At 48.9% G+C, this 14,442-nt stretch overlaps 1 protein-coding gene across 6 annotated transcripts in view; it reads right to left on the minus strand.

Moving 5' to 3' along the window:
* The window catches only part of EXD3 (exonuclease 3'-5' domain containing 3), a 213,660-nt gene extending 199,806 nt beyond the window's left edge, over positions 1-13,854 (minus strand). For 2 of the 6 annotated variants that reach the window (XM_042052078.1, XM_042052076.1), the window contains exons 1-2: positions 13,728-13,852; positions 10,678-10,744 (exon numbers count right to left, since the gene is read on the minus strand). The gene's annotated coding sequence lies outside the window, so the exon portion shown is untranslated. Of the gene's footprint in view, positions 1-10,677; positions 10,745-13,297; positions 13,426-13,727 lie in introns of those variants that run through there. The other 4 variants (XM_042052077.1, XM_042052072.1, XM_042052074.1 and 1 more) reach the window with 4 other exon arrangements.
* Between the last annotated feature and the right edge of the window lie 588 nt (positions 13,855-14,442).

A 14,442-nucleotide genomic window follows, 5' to 3' on the forward strand; every position in this document is an offset into this window, starting at 1 on the left:
ACTATGCCAACGCTTTGAATTTGCTCAGACTTTGTTATTTCTCCATCCATTGGGAAGCCACAGAACCTGCCAGGGCATTCTCCAGCACTGATTCAGCACCAGAAGGAAAACTCTGAGTCTCCTGAGACTCCCCTGTCATTCTCGTGGTAACCACTCTGGGGTAGAACAACCATCACTGCTACACATTTTGTCACCTTTTAACCAGCCACTGGTTTGCTAGAGAACATCCTCTTATCCCCAGGAAAGCAGCTGCTCTAAGATGCTGTGACACAGGACCATGCCAGAAGCTGTTAGAAAATCTGAGGATACCACACACACTGGAACACTCGAATCCAGATGTTTGTCCTTGAAGATTCCTCAAGTGCAACTTCCTTTTACAAAAGACAGGCTGACTCCTCCACATCCATATAAAATCAAGTGCCAGCTCATGCTAATCTATATTATTCTTTTGACAGTGCTGCACAATACAAAGCCACATTTCTGTCTGCTGCTCCCCAAGCTCCCTGGAACTCTCCTTCAAGTTGGCATCATATCAGCCCTGTCTGTTTTCTAATAGGAGTGAGGAGGTTTTAATGGAAAGGTTGCATACAAGTGTTAATTATTTAACAGTTCCTTCTCTGACTCCTTCCTAGGCTCTGACATCCTGGTCCCTGCAGGCAGGTATTGCTCACTGTGTTCTTAAATTCTTAAATTAATAGTTGGGTTTGAGATGGGTCCCAGTAAGGAAACCAAGCACAACGTAGATGCCTCAGAAACTCAGTGTTTCCTTCTGCTTCACCTCCTGAATTTTCACACCCTGGTCTCCATGGGGTTTTTCAAGCTTTTAGACAAGCTTCTTATTCCCAACACATTTGGGAAAGAACTGTTACTTTTTATACTTTCTGAAAGCCTTTGAAAGTGTTTATTCTTTTCTATCTTCCTCACTTGGTCATGACTTCAGCTTTTGGAAGGATGCCCCTGCCTCTCCAGCCTTCCTTCCCTGCTGCTTCCCATCAGAACTTCTCTCTCTCACAGCAATTGATAGAGTTGAGGCATTTCCTCTCCAGCACAGAGCCTTTAAATCAGCTTCAGCTCGCTACAAAGGCTTCACCCTTGTCACTGCTCCTTTCAGTTTCTTTTTAACCTGCTGCCTCATTCTGATACATTTTCCCTTTGCAAATCAAGGGATTTCACTTCTGCAGGATCTGTAAGTACACTTGTGTTCACTGGCAGTACAATTCTGTACCAAGTTGTGCACAATTCCCAGAAGAAAGTCAGAATTATCTCCCCCTCTCTAGATTCCCTCACCAGATGTTTCCCAAGGATGTCATTCTTGGACTGGGGTGCCAGTTTTCTCCCATTGTTTTTCCTATTTTAAAGCTCCATAGTCCTTATAATTCTATACTTTTCCTGTCTCAAAAAGCAGGTATTTCAGCTTATTGCTTGGTTTATCATGCTGAGTTTTCTGTTTGTTCTACAGAAAATGTGAAAGTTAATTATGCTTCAAGAAAGGTAATTAACACTTAGCTATTATTCATCATGTAAGTACAGAATAATTCTTTGCATTGCTTCTATTTTGTTGTCCTTAATAAATACATAAACATCCAGAAAGATAAATCCACAGAACAGATCCAGATCTGCTCATACCATGGAATTAAAAATAATTGCTCTCTTTGGAATTTCAGAATGAAATACATCACTGAATGAAACACCGTCTTTAGAACCTCAAAGAAAAGCAAGAAATGACAGGGCCTTGCAAGCAGTTTATTTTCATTGCTCACTGAAAAACAACTGTGACAGTTATTTAACCCTCACTCAACTCTTCCTGTTGACTTTGATGCTGATGATGTTTGACACCTCCAACAAGCATGCCAGTAAGAAAATAAGCTACAACTGAAAACTTCTCATTAAGTAAGATTTTGTTTTTTAAACACCTGTTATGGGAATAGCACTGCCTTTTAACTGCAGTGGGAAACGAGCAAGGTAAAGAAATTGCTGAAGACCTGAATGCTGGACAGAATGGTACAGATGGCATCTTTATGTCAAAGGCTAAATCCTCACAGAACAAAAGACAGAGTTACTGGAGAGAGAACAAAAAGCATCAGCCCTAGTATTGCACACACTGATCAAACACATCAGCTGACTGTACAGAGGTAAAAATGGGATTTAGGTACCAGTCACTATTTCAGTGCTACTGCTCCTTCAGCTGAGCCCCCCATTTCCCTGTCCCTGAAGCTGCTGAGGTTATAGAAACAAAGATCCCCTTACTATGCTTGTACTTTCACAGAATCCCCTGAGCTGGAAGGGCCCACCAGGACCATCCAGTCCAACCCCTGGCCCTGCACAGACCCCCAACAGCCCCACCCTGGGCATCCCTGGCAGCGCTGTCCAAACGCTCCTGGAGCTCTGGCAGCCTCGGGGCCGTGCCCATTCCCTGGGGAGCCTGGGCAGTGCCCAGCACCCTCTGGGGGAAGAACCTTTCCCTGCTCTCGGCCTGGGCCTGCCCTGGCCCAGCTCCAGCCGCTCCCTGGGTGCTGTCCCTGTTCACCACAGAGCAGAGAGCGGAGCTGCCCCTCTTCTTCCCCTCGCCGGAAGTTGTAACTGCAATGAGTCTCGCCTCAGTCTCCTCTTCTCCAGGTTCACTTGAGCAAGAACTACTGCCTGCTCCTCTCAATCACACCAGGGAAGCCACAGAACCTGCCAGGCCATTCTCCAGCACTGACTCAGCACCAGAAGGAAAACTCTGAGCCTGCAGTTACACATTTTCCAGGGTCTGAGAGTACAATATCCAGTCATGAGAACAGAGAAAGGCAACATCCCAGCAAGCCACACCCCACCACTTTTTACAGTCTTTGTTACTCAAAGGAGTAACAGTAATCCTGGGATGGGCTTTCCATCTCAGCTCTGAGCATGGCTGCAGGGACAGTGCCTGACCCACCTCACACGCACACAGAGCTCTCCTGTTCAGGATTCCAGTATGTTTGAGCTCACACCCTCATTTCCCATGGACCATCAAGCCTACCCTGTAGGCTAACACATACCAGAGGTGGCAAATTACCATAAAAATAAAGCAATGTACAGGACACCCTGGGAACAGGTTTGAGGGAGAGAGGAAATGTTTTACATCATCTCCCAGAGTAAGCTGGAAGGAATTCCCGAAGCTCAGGACAAGGGAATTGGTAATGAGAGAGAAATAAATTCTTTCACCTCTGGGTTGAAATCCAAGTCAGGCTGGTAGTAGCCAAGACCCATTAGCTCAACATCTGCTAGTTGTTTGGCAGCCCATGTGAAGTGAGTTATATTCCTCAGTGTCCGCATCCCAGTCCCACTAATTGGCACCACATTGGCAATCTAAACACAGAGGTTAAGGTCTGAGCACGCAGCAGGCAGCGACTCCGAGATCAGGCAGCTTCAGTTTTGAGGACACATGTGATAAATTATACTTTTGGTATATGGAACTCCATTTAATTGCCCTGCCATCCTGTTCTGCCCTCAGAAAAAAATTGTAAATCCAGGCGAGCCAGCAAACTGTCAGCAGTGCCTTGTCCAGAACACAGCTCCCGCAGCAGTAACACACGTTACTAGGTCCACTACTAGTCAAAGCAACTTAAACAACTGCTTAGATTTTAAGCAAAATGCTGTACAACATGAAGTCAAGTATGAGCTAAAGAGTTTGGATAATAGTTACCAATATCCATAAAGAGTATCTTTCCCTCAACTCCAGTTTTAAATGCAAAAATGCAACTCACTGAAAAGGCAGTAACAATATAATCCTATAGATCCCAAATAACAAGGCTCTTTTCGTCTTTCCTTCTTCTGCAGCTTTCCAACAAAGAGTGCACAGGAACAAAGCTGATTTGAAAACAAGACCCATTAACCTTTAGAGAATTATTCTTTTTGTTGCCCCATGGTAGAACATTTCTGTATGAGGACAAAAAAAAGCTGTTAGCTCTTAATACATAGTAATACAGGAAAATTGATTTTTCATATCATCTGAATATGGCAGCATAAAAGAAGTCTGAACTATGAGGGAAGGAAACTCATGTTACAGTTTAGAAACTGTTCCTGATGTTTACACATCACTTCAGTTTAAAGAACTGCTTATGATGGGAACATGATGAAAGCTGCTGAGCATGAAAGGAGATGGAAATGAAGCCAAAAGAAGCATCTTTGCCGGAACTCTACAAGAAAAGAGAATCAGAGTCAGTTAGTTTGGGAGGGACCTCTGGAGCTTTCAAATCCAATCAGCTGCTCAAAGAATGGCCAACTTCAAAATGGGATGAGGTTGCCCAAAGGTATTTTAGATGAAAGCACAACATAGTACAGTGCCCTGCAAAATCCACCTACAAAGAAATTCTTCTTGCAAGCCAAATCCCCTCCTCATTTACCACTGCTCTGGAAATGATTGCATTCTAAGCTGTTCTGAGAAGCAATAGGGCCAGCTGCCATCAGGAACAGTGATACACTGCAAAGGAAACAAACCTAATCTGAGTACCCAGTAGGACCAGGGCGTGGAGAACTTCAGCTGGTAGAACGCAGACTTGAGGACAGGTGACTCTGAGAGAGCTGGCAAAGTCCAGTCCTCCAAGATTTGTGTTTTATCTGACGTTGGAGAGGTATGCTCAGCCTGGGAGAAAAAGGCAGCAGTGGCATAAGGCCAGCGAGCACGAAAACAAACCCAGCCCCCCATCTGCATTCCCCAGCCACGCTCCAAGGAGGGGGTTTCCTTCTTGTGCAAGGAACACTCAAACAGTTTACAGCCAGGGGGTTGATTGTCTCTCAGCTGCCTCATACAGGAACAGCCTGCTGCTTTGGCACAGCTCTACCAGCACTGCCTGGCTCTGCCAATGCTGCCTGGACTTCTTATACAGGCAGGTAGTGACAGGACAAGGGGGATGGCTTCACACTGCCAAAGGGTGGGATTAAATTAGAGATTAGGAAGAAATTCTTCCCTGTGAGGCAGGGAGGCCCTGGCACAGGGTGCCCAGAGCAGCTGGGGCTGCCCCTGGATCCCTGGAAATGTTCCAGGCCAGGTTGGATGGGGCTTGGAGCAGCCTGGGACAGTGGAAGGTGTCCCTGCCCATGGCAGGGGTGGCACTGGATGGGATTTAAGGTCCCTTCCAATTTAAATCAGTCTGAAATTCTGTGACTCAAGATGGACCAAGGGATCTGTCTGATAGAGCAAGAGCTCTCCTTCCCCAGAGCTCCAATATCCCAGGCTATCCCTGCATCTGCTTCTGGCAGCAAGGACACAACCTTCTTTTCCCCTTCACTATTTAAGCCTTTAAGGTGGATCTTTTCTTACTCTCTTCTATACTTTTGGGAAGTAGAATGGGCTCATGCCACATTTTTTAAATGCCAGACCAATTCCTTCTGTTTCAAGACACGTTATTAGCAGCTTCTTTTAAAATCACACCACTGCAAATGATTCTGTTGACACTTGAGGCAGGAGCTGCTGTGCTGACACCTGCAAGAGAATTAAAGGGGGCTGTGATGACTGCCAGGGGGCCAGCATAGGCTGGAAGAAACCAGGCTGGCACCAAAATCACCAGTACTGGAACTGCTCTGCCTTTGGCCACATTCAGCCCCCAAGCTGCCAGCTCAGGAGGTGCTGAGGTGCTTCAGCACTAATCCCTGAAGCTGCAGGAGTCAGTGGGGTGAGAGGGCCAAGGAAAGGTTATCATCAGTGAGCTGCTTCACTGAGCAGCTCTCACATGCACTTCTGAACCCTCAGGCAGGTATCAAGAAAGCATTTATACTCAAAATAAATGTTTTCTCACAAAACCAAGTACAGGAATAATACCGAACTCATGAGTTTCCTGAGAGTAATTCCTCTCCATTTAGAAAACAGAAGGGGTCCAAGAAAGAACTTCTCTGCAGGGGAGGAAGGCAGGAAGGAAGGAAATGTGAATTACATACACCTCCAGATAAGTTCCCCTTTAAAAAAAAAGGAAGGAAATTAGAGTTAACTAAAAAGAGCATGTTTAGCATCACTGCACAAGCTGGGGAAAAAACCTCGGAAATCCTGGCTAAAGATAATGCTGCCTCCTCCTGTCCCTGCCAGGCTTGCCACAGTCACTGCCCCAGGCAGATGGGAAAGGGCCATTTTTCACCCTTTTATAAGCATCACCACTTTGAAGTTACAAATCAGAGTCACCATTTGCTGATTATCCCTCCCTATGTCATCCTATGTTTCTTTGTAACAAGGCTGTTAAAAAACATGTGTTTTCACTTTTTTTTATTATTATTAAAAAAGGATAACTCATAGCTGAGTAGAGACAAAGGCTCTGTTGATACAACAACATGTGGATTAAATCTGAAAGGAGAAAGAAAGCTGTTCTAATAAACTGACAATCCTGCTCAGAGGCCTTATATCCAGATTAGTGTAATAAATCATGAGGAAGGATTTCTCTTTGGCTGAAACAACCATTTATTTAGGCATGGAACAAGAGTATTTTAAAATTGCTCTGGACATGGTACACAAAATACTTTCTTCGTTTTTGTTCTTTTTTGTTCATTTTCTTGTGAGTTTTAAGCATATACCTAAAGTTTTGCATTTGCTTTACTTAAAAGCTACCAAAAAGTTACTTTTTGGTGCTTAAACCTCTGACAAATCAGCCAGACAGCACCATTGGGCTCCTACAGAAACAAGAGGAAAAAAAAGGAAGGAAAAAGTCGTTCTTGCTCCATTACATCATTACATTAGGCAGAAAACTGCCCAAAATTCAAAATTTCCCTATTATGCTCCTCTCCTGTGTTTTTACAGTTGTATTTGTTCCCTTCACCTCTATTAGCAGGAGCTTTTTCACTCTTTTTCAAGCTGGACACACTCTGCACTATTGCTGCCTTCTCCTATCACACACTGTTTGTCCCACAGTGGCTGCTGAGCCCAGCACAAGAACCTGCCCTGTCAGAAGGTCAGTGTGGGGGCAGGGGAACAGCAGGGAGGGGCTCCAGAAACCCCACTCACACCACCAGCCTCAAAACCCTGCTCAGAACCAGCACTGGGCCTCCAGATCCCCCCTGTGCTGCTGGGCAAAAATCAGGTTTTGGCAGAACTTCCTGAGTCCAACACTGGACTGTAACTATAGATGGGACTAAGAACTGCAGCCACTCCTGTTCATAAAAATCCCATTTGTACCTGGAGCTGATTTCAGAGCTAAAGCATCAACGAATTCCCTTCAACACATCGTGCTGTGGGGATGGCATTGGCCAACTCAGGCAAACACATCACCACAGAACACAGCTGCTCTTCAAACAATGACAAAAACCAAAACAGCATCACCAGAAAAGGAAACTTTCAGTTCCACAGAGATGTTCTGTGAGAAAATTTCTGGGAGATATTACTCAAAACTGGAAGAAACTGTTTCCTACAAGCAGCCTGGAGCTCCTCTTAAGTATGGGCTGTAACATCCCTGGCTCCTGGATTACCATCATTTTTAGGAACACCCAAACTGAGGTAAAACACGAGAGGGACTTGGATATGGGATGGAGGATAACACTAAGGGGGTGAAGATTTTGGCTGAAGCCTCTGCCACTCAGTGTCAGTCCTAAAGTCACTTACAGAAATCACAAGAGTACAAGAAACACTCTTCAAACCCACTAAAAACCACAGTCCCCAGTCCCACAGCTGAAATGCTTTAAGCTCAGCAACTGTTTTTATCTCTGCCAGAGGAGTCCCTGTGCGCTCCATTCCACCTTAAAATCCATCTGCCAGCCAGCCAAATAAAAGGTTCCTCAGAAATTCCAGCTGATGCAGTCACTGGAAAGCCATCCCAGCCTGCCTTGTCTGCTGTTGTATTCCCAGCTCCCTGAAGGAATCCAGGGGCCACACATCAGCCCTGGATCAGCACCAGCTGCTCTCTGACCCTGACCCACTCCCTCTGCCCAGAGCAGCTGTGCCACCCTCCCAGGAGAGCAGTGGGAGCTGGAAGTGCAGAGCGCCTGCCTTTGTCCCTGGGCTCTGCCAGGATCCCCAGCCCAGACCCGCCTGCAGGGGCTTTCACCCTGTGCCATCAGCTGCCTCACAGGCTGCAGCATCTCCCCACAGCGCTGCTTCCCACACACCTGCAGCCACCCACATGGCTCAGCCAGCTCCTGCTGCCTCCTCCTGTGCTCTCCCACAGAGGGATGCTGGAGAACCCCTGAGCAGGAACAGCTCCGCTTTCTTCTACTCCAGGCAACCCCTCTCTGCCAAAAAGCTACCAAGGGGACAGAAAGCTCTGGTGGGACAGAAAGGGAAGGTGCAAGAGGAGATTAAAAACTAGAAGCAGAAAAAGAAGGCCTGACCAGTACTTTTTCTAATTATTCTGCTTTGATTGTGGAGAATGAAGTCTCGTGGCCAGCAGAGTTCATGGAAGCCCTGCACAGGGATCAGGACTCCAGAGAACGTGCTGTCTCCTGGCTGGAGCACAGAAGCTGCTTTGATAAACACTCCTGTGGTCAGTGTTTACTGTCCCTACCCCACAGACAATAAGGCTGCTCCTTGGAGTACAGCTCCCTGGCAGGACACCCATGGCAGTCTGGAAGGCTGGAGCTGGTCAGGCAGCCGGACAGCTGGGTGTGTCCATAGCTGTCCCTGCCCTGCTCTGTGACCTGTCCCATCACCCCCATGCCACGCCTCCTCTCCCATCCTGGAGAGGCACAGGAGCACCCCAAGGAGCGGTGACAGATCCCAGCTGCCACCTGCGCTGCTCCCACAGCACCACAGGGAATTCAGAGGCTGAGCGAAGCCATACCTTAAAGATGAGGTTTGTGCCCGGCAGGGATGGCTCCAGCCGAGGAAACACGGCCTGGGTTCTGCCAAGACTCCCCAGGGCGGGGATGAGTCAATGCTAATTGCTCAGAAAGCTGCTGGCTGCCACCGGTTTGGTATGGTTTTGTAAAAGCAAAACAAGGTATGTTTGGACAAAGGTAAGATTATGTTTGTGTTTACAGACAATCTGACTCCTGCATACAAAGAATGCTGTTCCTTGGACAAAAAACTAAAAATATCAGGAAATCAAAAGTAATGCAAATGATCTCGCTCTATAATCTTGCCAGAACAGAAGCACCACCAAAGCAGCTGAACAATAATCATGGTCTTAAATTTGACTTCTCTGACTCCTGCTTTGTTCAGTATTTTAATTATATTTTCAAAAAATTCTAAACCACTTCAGATTTCAAAGCACTTTTTTATACATTGATTAATTCTCCCAAGGTAAAAATCATTATCCTCTTTTTGACAGAAGGAAAGTGAAAGGAGACACAACAAACTATTTGTCAAAGGCACAGACAGAACTGGTGGAAGGGCTGGTACTAAAACCCAAGAGTTTCTGACCAAGAGTTTCTGAAGCACCTTATTTTTTTCTCCAGAATCTACTTTTTAAAAGACAATAGCAACCAAAAAAAAAGTCCCAAAATGGATATATGTTTAGGGTCAGGGCAGTTTATGGGGTAAAGGCCATGAGAAAAGCATGTTCATTAATTCACACTTGGAAAACTGCAGTGAATTCTCTAATACATTGTTGCTAGGTTCCATATAGAGCACAAGCATGAAATCAGCCCACAGCACAAGCCGTCTTGCCTTGAACCATCAGTACCCAGGGTAATCCAGCTCCAGATTCCCACTTTCTGCTCTGGGGGTAAAGGACATCTGCAGGAGGATTTCTCTGGAGAGCTGGTGGGGAATGTGGCTGCTCGCTCCCGTGGATGGTTCCAGAGTGCCCTCTAACGAGGCTGCAGCTGCATTTCACACACCCAGGGACACCAGGAAAACGCAAAACGAGCCTTGTTTCCGCTTGAAAAGGGGGAAGCAGATGATAGACACTGACTGGTGACTGCTCCTGCACAGACATTTTACACTGCCCCGCAAGCCCTCGTTGGTAAATACCTCAGTAGGCAGCAGGACTATAGAGAAAGATGGGAAAATTCACAGTTCTCCCATTCCAAGAGAAGAAAGGATACCGAGTCAGGTGACAGTTAACCCAGTACAACTTTTTAAGATAAACTGAGTTTTACACAATCCGTAAGGAATTGCTGGATAACTTTTTAACATATGTAGTTAAATCAAACTTTACAAGAATAAGTTAATATCATCCATGAGGTTCACATATCAAAATGGAATCTGCTTGAATATATTCCTTAATACACTGGTGTACCATAAAATAGTGACTCTTTGGTCTGCACCCAAGAGTGCTCACAAGCTGCAGCGGTGAAACAGGACTGACCACAAGTTCATCCAGCAGACACATGGTTTATTGCCCAGTTCCCTTTCACCCAGCCACGTAAACTGATAAACCATCCTGCAAACCAAGGAAGTTCTTAGTGAGAAACAAACCCCACGCCGATCCTCAGAACAGAAATTCACTGGAATAATCTCAGCATCACGCTGTCAGAATCAGGCTGTTCCTTCCCCGTAAAGCTGTACCTACAGCTATGCCAGGAGAGCACAGCTGCTCAGTGTAGGCTCACAAGTCACAGCAGCTCCTCTGCAGCTCCTGTCCCCTCCCTCCCCTTGTCCTGCACCAAGGCATCCCACTCAGTGTCCCTCAACACCCCAGCTGGGAGCAGACGGTGCAAATGATCCTTTCCCAAGCTCCTACAAGACAGAACGCAAAGGGGCAGAAGTTCCTGAAGCTGCACTGCCCCCATCCTGCCAGATGTGTGTCAGAAACCTCCGAACAGACCAGGCAAACTCAGCCCAGGCGGCAAACTCACCCCGAGGGAGGGCGGTGACTGTGTCAGCTGCTGGGCGATGTCTGGGGGATCCCGCTGCCACCAGGAGCTGTGGGGAAGCAAACAGGCCTGTGAGCACTTGGCACAGCGGCAACTCAGCACCTCAGCCCCACGGTCCCCTGCAAGCGCCTGGCTGAGTGCAGGCTGGGAGACAGACATTGGGAGGCATCAAATTCTTCCTTGAACCCCTCTCGCATGCTTGCCAACTTCTTTACTTCTTGCTAAGCATCTTTACTGTAATGTTAACATCATGAGGTGCTATGAGGGTGCTCCTCTCCCATTCCCTGGGCAGCCTTCCCAGCACCCTCTGGGAAGAACCTTTCCTGATATCCAGCCTAACCCTCCAGTGGCCCAGCTCCAGCCGTTCCCTGGCTGCTGTCCCTGTCACAGAGAGCAGAGGTCAAAGCTGCCTCTCTGCTGCCCCTGGGAGGAGCTGCACATTTCTTCGAGGCCTTCCCTCATATCCTTGGCAGAGCTGGAGATGTCATAAAGAGGAAATTATTTAAATGCATGAAATCCATGTGGAGCTTGGGTCTCTCTCGCCCTGGCTCAGTAACGTGGGACAAGAACCACAGCAGTGCCCAGCTCAGTGACCTGCACAGGAGCCAGAGCTCACCTGTGCAGACACACCCACAGCTCTGCTCCCCCAAACACACTCAGGGACTGAAGCACTGGACACAGAATTTGGCTGCAATATTATGAGAGAAAAAAGAGGCTTTGATGCATTTTTTAAGTCAGTCACTACCACGACAAGCAGGGGCAGGTACAGCCTGCAGGAACAGCAGCTCCAGAGCAGGACACCAACAGGAACCACTCCTGAGATGTCAGCTTCAAATCGGTTTCTGTGCTGCTACTGTTCAAATGTTTACACAACATAAATTAGACATTTTTTCCCTTTGCATAATATTTCCATTATCTTATTCTACTTTTTCTTCATTAGCAAATTCCTTCTTCACGCTCACGGTGTGGTAAGTGCACGGAATACACAACCTCATCCACAGGATGCTGGTCAGAGAAGGCACAGAGCCCTCATGTTACAGGTGATCAGACAGAAGTTGAAGGATTTTTAACTGCTCCTGGTCTGATCAGATTCCAAAACACTTCATCTGTCTCTACCTTCATTCCACACCTATTCCTCACACAGGAAACTGCAAGGAGGATTATTCTGTAAGAATTAGCAACACATGAATTTTTCTTCTGCTACAGAGGCAGTTGCCTCAACCCTCAAACAGGTCTGTTCCTGCTGAGAGCCAGCACCAAGGGCTGTGCCCAGAGCAACAGCCCAAGTGAGTGGCAAAGCCGAGACTGAAGAAGCTGTAATGACATAAGAAGGGTTTATTGCCTGATTTTCACCTGCAGCCCACAGAGAGGATCTGCCCCAGGTCTCCCAGCAGGGAGCTCCCAGTTTGCACAGCTGGGAAAAGGACACCCTGCTCCTGACCTCAAACACCTGACAGACTCTCACCTGCCAGGCCCAAGTTAATGCCTTTTGGGCACATTGCAACACGAAGCCTCCACGTGGATTCCGAAAGAACCAAAGACTTTTATCCTGTGGGAAAACAGCTTTCCAGACTTCCAGTATCCCATGTATACACACCCCCTTCTTTCAGTTTTCTGCACAATTTTTCAGACTTTTGTCGCTGACATCTGCCATAACTTCTCCAACACTGTATCGATTTCTTACACATTCACTCACTAAGAGATGAACATGTGAACCTGGAGGATGTTCAGCCCCTGGCACATGCCCTGTTTCTGTTCATGTATTTCTGTTCCTTAGCTCCTCTGCGACCAGCCCTCCCCTCCAGTGCTCCTGGTTACCAAGGGAGCTGCTTGAGGAGGCTGTCAGACCACCAAGAATCCTCAGAGAGCTACAAAAAATGTATTTTTATTTAAAAACATACTACACAGACTGTCATGGGAAGTTGTCCTGGGCACCAGCCTTGGCATGGTACCAAGATCCTCCTGCCACTTGGGCCCACCCAACCAGGCCACAGCAGCAGCACCTTATCACTGCCCAGCTCCCCTCGGTGCCAGCAGGACCTCGAACAGCAAAGGTCACAAACCTGCCTTGGGCTCAGCCAGTGACTGAACCAAGATGTGGGCAGTGCAGCAGCTGAGTCCCACTCATCCACAGCTTCCACTTAACAGCTGAGGCAGGGTTTGTCCTCAGGTCATTCCTACACTCTGTGTCACAACACCACCACCTTTGTTAATTAACCTGTCAGGCTGCACTAGAGTTCAGTTCCTCAGAAAATGCAAGTATGTGGTTCCAAGCACTCATCAGTTGATTTAGATGCTGAAATCCCTTCCCGAGAAGGAACACCAGCGGAGGGAATCTCCTTTCCACGCACATGTGGTTCAGCCTTTAATTTCTACATTCATTGCACCTGCAGCATCTAATTACACACAAAATTGTACCCGCTCATTTTATTCCACTCCTGCTGCTGACATCGCGTTAACAAGCTATCTTTCTTTTCCTAAAACACGTTTTATCTTTCTATGTGTGGACAACACTCGTGGTACTTCCAATTCCACTGACTCTTCTTTCCCATTCTCCACAACATTTCAAATCAGTAGCAGGGTGTTTAAAACTGAAACCCACCGCCGCCCGGGGACGGACTGCCACGGATTCCTTTGGTTTGTTAACTTGTAGTTAACTCACTCAAGCCCGCGTAACTCCTGTTGATCGCGTCCCGCCGCTCCGCGCAGCTGGAAGGTGTAATCCCCGTAATTCTGACCGCGCTCCCTCCGCCCCGCTCCCCGCACGCACAGGCTCCCTGCCCAGCCCCTCAGCCTGGCCCAGCCCGCTCCGCCCCGGCAGGCCCGGAGCCGCTTCGTGGCTTTATTTCGGCGTGCGGTGCGTACACCCGGAGCGGCCCCGCCGCGCCCGCCCGCTCGCCGCTCCTCCAGCGCCCGAGGCTCAAGGTCCGCTGCGCCGGTGCGGGCTCCCTGGGCGGGCCGGGGTCTCGCACGGCCCCGTTCCCTCCCGGCGGCCCCGCCCGGGCCCGCTCGGAGCCGCCCCCGGGACTCACCTGGCACCGGCCGGAAGCGCCCACAGCCACGGTCCGGCGCTCAAAGCCTTCCCCGCCGCTCCGCGCGGCAAACCCGAGCGCCTCCGGAGCGTCTCGCGCGCGGCGCCGCGCCCCCGCCGGTCTCCTGTTCCGGGGCACTGACGCGCAGCGCCGGCAGGGGGCGATGTCGCCCGCGGCAGCGCGTGACCGGGGGGGCGGGGGGGCTCTACCGTATTTGCCAGAGCACGGGGCCGGATACACCTACCGTACTTACTGTAGTTAACTCGCACTGAACACGGCCGTGAGAATATTTACTATTTCATTCAGGTTAAACTTACATTAAATATCTTATTCAAAGAAGCTCCCGAAGCGGTATTTTGGCTGCGGCAGCACCGGGGCTGCGGGCTCGCTTCTGGCGGCTGGCCAGGTGTCCTGTGGTGCCCTCAGCGAGCAGCATCCCCCCGGTGCCCGCTCAGGTGTGGCCGCCGCCCTCACCGGTCTGCCCCGCCGGCTCCCGCCGCCCTCCCCGGCTCCGTGTCCCCTCCCGGGCTCTGTGTCCCCCTCTCCACCCCCTCCCAAGTCCGTGTCCCCTCCCAGGCTCCGTGTCCCCCCTTCCCGCGGTCCGTGTCCCATTCCGGGCTCCGTGTTCCCCCTCTCCACCCCTTCCCGGGCTCTGTGTCCCCTCCCGCCGCCGGGGGAGGAGCGGAGCGGAGCGGGCAGAGGTGGCCGCGCTGCC

Source organism: Corvus kubaryi, unplaced genomic scaffold, assembly GCF_017639235.1.
Source record: "Corvus kubaryi isolate FWS band 111438036 unplaced genomic scaffold, C.kubaryi_AGA036_p1.0 78, whole genome shotgun sequence".
In the NCBI taxonomy this organism is placed as follows: domain Eukaryota; kingdom Metazoa; phylum Chordata; class Aves; order Passeriformes; family Corvidae; genus Corvus; species Corvus kubaryi.